Here is an 8,154-nt window from a genome sequence, read left to right as displayed (position 1 = left end):
AGTGCTCCTCATCACACACAATGCTTCATGCACCTCAAAAAGATAAATTAAATGACCCGTTACCAATTAGGTATATGCGTGGGTTACTTGGTCAAATGATTTCCATCCCTACGCCGCTGAGGTGTAAAACATAGTTATCAACTTGGACGAGGAGCTCTTTTCGTTACGCCAAAGCGGAACGCCTTATTTGCGCTTCGTATTTTTGATATACATGATCAGAGGCATATGTGCATATCAGTGGCAAATTCGCTTGACTCACACATCAACCTTGTCGTTATCGCCTGTATTGATTCGATCACGGACATATTCAGTTGTTATTGTTGTTGCCTTACACATATGCCTGCTCACTGGCGACGGATCTCGCTTTAGATATCGTCCAATGCAATGTATACATTGAACTTCAGCTTCAGCGAGGACAAAAACACTGAACTTTGCGGCCCGACTTGTGACTGGGGTGCGGCGCTGGAAACACATCTCGTCAGCGTTGCAAGCGCTTGGCTGGACAAGGCTGGAGGAGATGGCGTGCCGTCACCATTGAAGGCAGGTGCAGAAAGACCTTTTTGCAGTCAATGTCGCTCAGCAATATTGGACAAGTTTGTTCGTCGCGCCCACGTGTCGTCGAACGACGCCCGTGCCGCGGCGGCCGGGATGCTGCAGCTCCCACGGTGTCGACTGGCCAAAACTCAGCGAGATTCTGCACACAGAGCTGCATCACCCTGGAACGCCAGGTCCACGGAGCCGGCCGCCGGGGGCAGATGCGCGTGACGTCGCTGCGCTGCGCTTGGGCCGGTTTCGTTGAGGCGGATGCTCATGGGGAGAGTTTTCGGTGGCACCTGCGTTTCGCTTTTGCTTTCGCTGTTTCATTTCGTGGCGCTTTGTCTTATGTTTAGCAGCGCTGTGTTAGTGCTTAGGCTGAATTCGTAATAATGCTGCGTGAAGGAATTATGATAAATGACGGTTAAGTGCTTTTTCAGTTCTGTCAAGAGCCATCTACAATGCTATTCATTAAAATTTAAAATGCGGGTCTAAGAGGACGACCCTCTTCCCTCACCACTGGCCGTGCAGATCTGGACCGATCTCCGCGAATTTGTCAAGGATACGCACGGACAGGGGTGAAAAGGTGCCTTGTCTGCGACCGACAAGTTCAAAGTTTTCAAAAACCGTTGCAATGTCTCTCTAAATGCAATAAACCACAAAAACAAAGACAAACTCATTGCAATGCGGCACAAACATCACACATTTTCGCTTCGGGTGATCATCTGCACTAAAGCTTTAATTGCTGGCCATCAAACTCTGAATGAAGGTTGAGACTAAACTAACAGAATTATTAGAGTAAGACATACTTGACATAACCAGCCTAACTACAGCTGAAGAAAGAAGAGAAGAAACTACACGTCTGAGACGTTTGGCTTCCTATTCAGTTGGGTAGGTGAGGCGGGATTGTACCTCCTAACCAAGGATGCAGTTTCCTATTGTAGTTAAAAGTGTTTCCCATTGTTGTTCATTTATCGCGATTTGGGAGTACAACCCGAAAAACTGATTTTAAAGAACTACACCCGTCCTGCCAGCTGCAAAGAATAGCGTCAAATCTGGGAAAAACTGCTTTAAGTGCTTTTCGGGGGCAGGCTCAGCCATTTTTTTTTCCTGCACCCTCCCCCTTTCCCTTCCATTCCTTACTCCTACGCATTTTGCAGAACTGCATTCCTGTAACCCTACATTTACCGTTAACATGGTTCCACAAGCACCTGAAACAATGCCACTTTGTTTTCATGATGACATCGTGCAATCAGCTGAAAGCGTTGGCGACCTTCATGATCCTGGTAGAATCATTGCCGGTGCAGGACTCGCACTTCTTAACATGATCCCATTTATTTAGAGAACAGCCCATACAATATTGGTATCAACAGATACAAACGACGTTTTTGAACACCTGTAGCACCTTCATTTGGCTTTATGGGTGATATGATGACAACTAAAAGCGTTTTATTTCATGCCTGTCCTCCGATCAATACGCTACGTCTGAGGTGCAGCAGGCAATATGAGAGCCCTACACCAGCGATGCTCGACCTCTTACCTCAAAGCCGCAGTTCCTCTCTGTAGCAGGAAGCCCAGGATGAATGCTTGACATGTGTCGCCCCAACGACCTCCGTTGACCTCTGAAGCTACAGCCCAGACATTCACAAACAACAATCTTAGCTCAGCCGGGCTTTTTATCGCTATCCCCTTAAAGTGAAAGGCGCTGATCTCAGCGGAATTGGAAAGGCACTGTGTCACCACGGATCTGTGACGTCAGCACTGATATAGCACACTTTGTAGTATGTTTCTGGCACCTGGAAAAATATCCTTATTAAAGTTACTACGTTAGCATTTATGATAGCATTTCATGGCTCAACAGCGAAACGTCACCGTTTCGACATGTGCTCACGCTGCAAGCGTTAGCGAGTACAGACCGATACTAAGCTTTGAGTTTCATCCAGCTGGGATGATCTGTTGTAATGTGGTCTTTTCTGTTGGAATTTGCCTTAATTTTCGCAATTTTGTCACCAATTGGTCCGCAAAAGCGTCAGCTTTGGTCACCGGTCATATCCAGTAAATCAGTGTTCCACCCCTGCGCACGGACACTGTGGCCAGAGACACAGCCAGTCACGGCAAGAGAGGAAAATCACGGTTAGCAAAGGGCCTGCTACTGGGCCTGCTTGCTCGCCTGAGGAATGTCATCCTGTCTGTAGAATCAAACGACGAAAAAATGCTTAAAGGCTTTAAGCTTGTGCGCTCCTAGTCTAAGGAGAAAGACCACCGACGCCCAGTGTGTTAGTCTCCATAGGCTGCGCGGCGTTGGCCTCGCAGCTATGTCAGTCTCCATAGGCTGCGCGGCGTTGGCCTCGCAGCTATGTGTCAGTCTCCATAGGCTGCGCGGCGTTGGCCTCGCAGCTATGTGTCAATCTCCATAGGCTGCGCGGCGTTGGCCTCGCAGCTAAAACCCGGCGGCGGTCAACGGGCAAGCAAAGACAACCGCGCAAAGGAAAGTAATGTTTTTGAACGCCTTACTGAATCAACTCGTATGTGTGTAAAAGGTATCCCGGACAGAAGATTTCACCAGTGCAACTTCCAGCTCGATGCTTACGTTGGATTAGCCAGCACAGCACCACAAACTCATGCCGCAATGGCGTCAATGGCGTAATCTTTATAACTTGTGTTATTGAAACTAGTAATTTCGTTCAGGGAATCAGCCTGGAAAGTGCACGACCAAAATTTCCTGGTCAGAATCTGGAGGGCTCTTCCGGTCCAGTCCGGGGTACCCAGTAGCTGCCTGTCTGGCGATGGGGGACCGCGCCGCCTGGTCGATCCGGAGATCCGCAGAGGGATACAGCATGCACCATGAGGTTTCCCTGTCTGTTGCGACAGGTCCTCCGACCGGGGCTTCAGGCACCGGTTCGACGCAGCGGTCCTCACTGACGCAAAAGGACCCATTACCGGTGTAGGGGTTCCAAAAATGGGCACCGAGACACCAATTCCGCTAATCGGCCACTGGTTGAAACAGCGCGTAGGTACGTATGGGCTTCCGTTCGGTTCTGGGACCTCTGACCGACACAGGGGCTTCTCACCATCTTACTGTGAGAGTGAACCCTTACATCGTCATTTCTCATACATCTTTTTATTTTGAAGCGGTCCCGAACCAATGCAAGGGGTCGTTTCACATTTGGGGGTCACGTAGCTGTCCATGCTCAGAAAATGTGCCCGTGGCCTACTTTGCTAACACTGTCGAAAGAGGGTCCCCTGTTAGGTGCTACGGCCCCCTGACCAGTACAGGGGGTCCTTCAGTGTTTCAGGGGCCTGGCCAATGCAAGAGGCCTGACTACGCCCACAGGCCCGCTCTTGCGCCTTCTTGGGAGCGAGCTTCCTAGAGCCCAGACCGGCACGGAACCGACTGCTCGGCATTGGTGGTCTTAGTCGGCTGATAAAGGACCTATTCTGTCTCAGGGACCCTCGATCGATGCGAGAGTTTTGCTGACTGAAATCTTAGGACCGGGGGTTTGGGCTTGGCTCCCTTGGATATCACCTCTAGCGGCTTTCCTATCTGACACTCCAATTGGGCCCTTCGTCTTGGGCCGCATGAGCAGAGTATATGGTTTCTCCTGAACAAATAAAGACTGAGACATCTGTGGCGTCCCTGAAATTTGTCATCACTTGAAAAGTAAGGTTTTGCTGCCCTTCGCAGTGCCCTCTGTAATTGAGTGCCTGTTGCAAATCAAATTTATTATGCCCCAAGAGGAAGGTTTTTTCGTCAGAGTGGAAAGCAAGCACATTGTGTTGCCCCCATATTTGGTGTCAGCTGAAATGAAGGCATCGGGACCGTTAAAATGGATCAGTTGAATTTGTTGCCATTCGAGAAAAAACATTATGGTGCCTCGAAATCAATGTTTCGCTGCGCTTTCGCCGAATGGACGTCCAATTATTTCTTCAATGGAAAGGCGTGGGCATTAAAATGCCCCTTGCATTTTACTGCCTGTTGAAAACGACGATACTGGGGCCCTTTGGGTGCCACCTGACATCAGGTGCCTCTAGACGCTTAAGACTGGGATGCCAACAAATGGAAGCTTTGAAGCCACTCCACGAAGCGGACAATCCAGTTTTTCACCGTAAACGGCGAGGCAATGGTCGGGCCTCTAAATGGTAGTCCCCATATAAAATAAAGGCAACGGCCTCTTTAAATGACCCGCTTGGCTTTAGTTCCTCTTGAAAATAAAAGTTGTGGTTCCCTTCTCCCAAGGAGCTGATTTTGGATGTGGTCGGGTTCGGAGACGCAACATTATTGTGACCCTGGAATTTGCTGGCCCTTGAAAATAAAGGTTTGGAGTCTGTGTTGTTATCCAGAATTAATCACCATCTCAAAATTTATGCTATGGTGCCTAGAAAAACATTAGTTTCTGCCGGCCAACGTGAGGTTGTGGCGCTCCCTCGGTGCAACAAAAACTCGCAGGGCCCCAATGGAAAGGGTATGGTCCCATGCCCCGCCCCCTCCCCCTCCGCTCTAGATCCGCCCTGCAGATAAATATATTACAGCCCTTTCGCAGAGTATTCACAAGCGCAAAATAAATATGAACGCGGAGAGATGACAACATGGAACTGACTGAGAAAACAATGAAGTATTCACCGCTCAGCTGGTGGTGCTCATCAGCATGCTTTTCAGCTTGGCAGGAACCCTTGGTCTCCTTCGCGCCCGCTTGCGCTGATTCTCGAGCCGTGATACGTCCAAACTCGACGAAATGAGCATAGAACAGAACGTATAAGCTTTCAAAACCATGACCAAAAAGTGAATTCCACCAACAGGAATTACCGGAAGAGTGTTTGGATAAAGGAAGATCGAGCACACGATTTGCCGACTCCCCCGTAAGACAGTCTCCCCCTTAGCATGAAACATCACAGAAAGCACAATTATTCGTTTTTCCTTGAATCTGTCTGATATAATGCTAAGCATTGTAAATTTGTACTGTAAAACAACCATGTAATACAAAACATGACCCCTGTCGTATGTAGCTTCAATATGCTTCTGGTCCTTCCAAACAGGAGTACAGCCAGTTGGGGAGAGGGGGGAGGGGAGAGGGGAGCAGGCGATCCGCCGTCTCAGGCTCAGATTTGTTCGTATTTCACCACAGATGGCAGAGAGTTCCCGAACAAGTTAAAGATCGGCGTGATACGCACTTACCGAGCCGCGTCACTGGGTCATGATTGGAGCTACCCCGAGCATCCTCTTGACCGGTCTCCCCTGTATGGCAAAGTGGGTCAACCATATCATTTCCACCCGCCCCACACCCGATTTTAGAGTGACACCCCGGCCATCAACCAACCAGTCGAGGCGCCACATTTGCAAAACATTGCTAGAAGCGTACATCATAGATTAAGCAGGGGAAATGTTCACTTACCGTTCAATACTTCGACGCCTCTCCCTCCCAGAGCTGGCGGCCGCAAGCAGCACACGTTTTGGGAAATGCAGGGTGTTTCAGAATGTTCAAGTATAGCATAAATGTAGCTACCAAAGCTCAACTCACGTTGTTTTTATTTTTAAATGCTTAAAAGTGCGGCATTTAAGTTAAATTACATTGCTACCTGACATCCGCAAAGAGGAAAAAAACAGTATTGTTCTTAGTGACTTACGAAAAATACAATATTTTGCAGCCTTTGTTTTAAATAGTGTTTGGTATACTAGTTGAAAACGTTGCGCTAAAAACTCCCTGTGGAAAATAACTTTGCTAAAATTTTAAAAACGTCACATGATCTTCAACAAGACTATGCAACTAACTGGAAGTGATTTAGCATATTCAGGATGTACGGACTATTTCGGACTCGTTCACATCGACACTTTTTAATCACAAATATATTGCTAAATGCATATATTTTTGCATAGATGTCAGTGCTGGTGGTACGCCGAGAACTTTGCGAGAATTGTCAGCAGTCTTACATTGTCCGCGGTGGCATGCTGAGAACTTCATAGAATTAGCGAAGAGTCTCCGCAAGTTCCCGTAAGACGACTGTCCCCCTTTCATGGCCTCATGAAGCGTCAAACTGGTCTAAGCTGCTACCTGCTGCCTTGTGCTCATTCTCAAGAGACAAGCCCTTGAGGATGTGCACAGCTCAAAATATTAAGTACCGTCGATATGATCGTCGTTTAGCACCACAACGTCGTTTTATCAGTAGCTGCTTGCATGTTGAAGGCTTTTAACCCCAAAACAACAACTATGAATTCTTAATAATACCGAAATATCAGGGGCTTTCTTTCTGACATCAAGTCCAAAATGTGGCCACAGAAATAAAGTGGATGAAATCCGTGAAGAAATGCATGTGAGAAACAAGATGGAAAAAGTTCATGGGTTCAGTCATCCCAATGAAAAACGCTAAGTTCCACCAGGGGCTGAAGTCCTCCCCCCCCCCCCCACACCTGAATAGGAAGCTACACAGCAGTTCCGAAGCAACAGTTTTATAACGAGATTACCACACCTATTATGGCTTCTCCAAATTTTGGTACATCAGTACAGTACTGTACTGATGAGTGTACAGTGCTGTACTGTACAATACTTTGGTACAGTACTGTATCCCCTGGTTTCAGAACATAAAGACGTTGCTGTAGGAAAGGGTTAAAGTGGAAAAGGACTAGCTCCTAGTGGTTACACTGTCGTTTTGCAATATCACACTGGACCGTTGAAGTAGTTCTTATTGAGACCAGAATTCATGGATGAATGCATTCGTATTTGCATTTGGATTAATACTTGAATCCATTCGAATAAAAATAAGATGCTTCAGTACTTGTGCAACGTGTGACATGTCAGGGATTCAGATGAATTAGTATAATCTTAACTAAGTCTAGACGTTTTAGTAGTTTAGTGCGATGCATTTTGAATAAATTATGCTTTAAAATCTCGAACTAATACCTTTCAAAAAAAGGGAGAACTGGAGGCCCATGAGACTAGATAGCCAGAATCTGTGTCGTCAGTCTGCCCCGCGCCACGGCTGGGCTCGGCCACTCCAGTTTGTGTTAGAGTTAGAGACTTAGTCGCCCTACAGACTCGCTCGTAAAACCAAAATACTTGCATAAATCTCAAATCAAGCTTGATGGGCCGGCAATGTCCGGCCATCACCTTTTCTAGCCCTTTTGCAGCCACTGACTGCAAGCTCGTGTGATTAATCTCAGTACCTAAAGTTGTCCAACACAAAGCGTGGGACATTTGCAATCCATAAGATCATATCAGCGAGCTTTTCTACGCAACATTGTTATATCGCCATGATTTCGCCTCCCCTCGCGATTAGTACGGAGCGGTCAAATCATCAAGCTGCAAAAATGTTTGAATATGCCAAAGCATGGAGCACATGGTGCCTTGCCGTCACGGCGACACGAGACTAACCGATTCTGACGGAATTTAAACGGACGATTCCATTGGGAAAAGTGTGAGTCGATGTGCGAACTCTCCGCTCGTCTTGAAGCGTTATCGAAGACTGATGTCAGATCTCGGCAATCAGAATAAATGAATACATGAAACCAGCCAGTTGGTGTAAACAAATCTGTCCACTGCAACTCACTTGCGTATTTCAAGAGTGTCCCACCCATAGGTACGACAGCAGTCGACCAGGAAGCGGTCAACGTCACCTTTCCCGAAACTG

This window comes from Pollicipes pollicipes, unplaced genomic scaffold (assembly GCF_011947565.3).
Source record: "Pollicipes pollicipes isolate AB1234 unplaced genomic scaffold, Ppol_2.1 Scaffold_4295;HRSCAF=5057_pilon_pilon_pilon, whole genome shotgun sequence".
Taxonomy (NCBI): Eukaryota; Metazoa; Arthropoda; class Thecostraca; order Pollicipedomorpha; family Pollicipedidae; genus Pollicipes; species Pollicipes pollicipes.
This window is presented reverse-complemented; position numbering follows the sequence as displayed.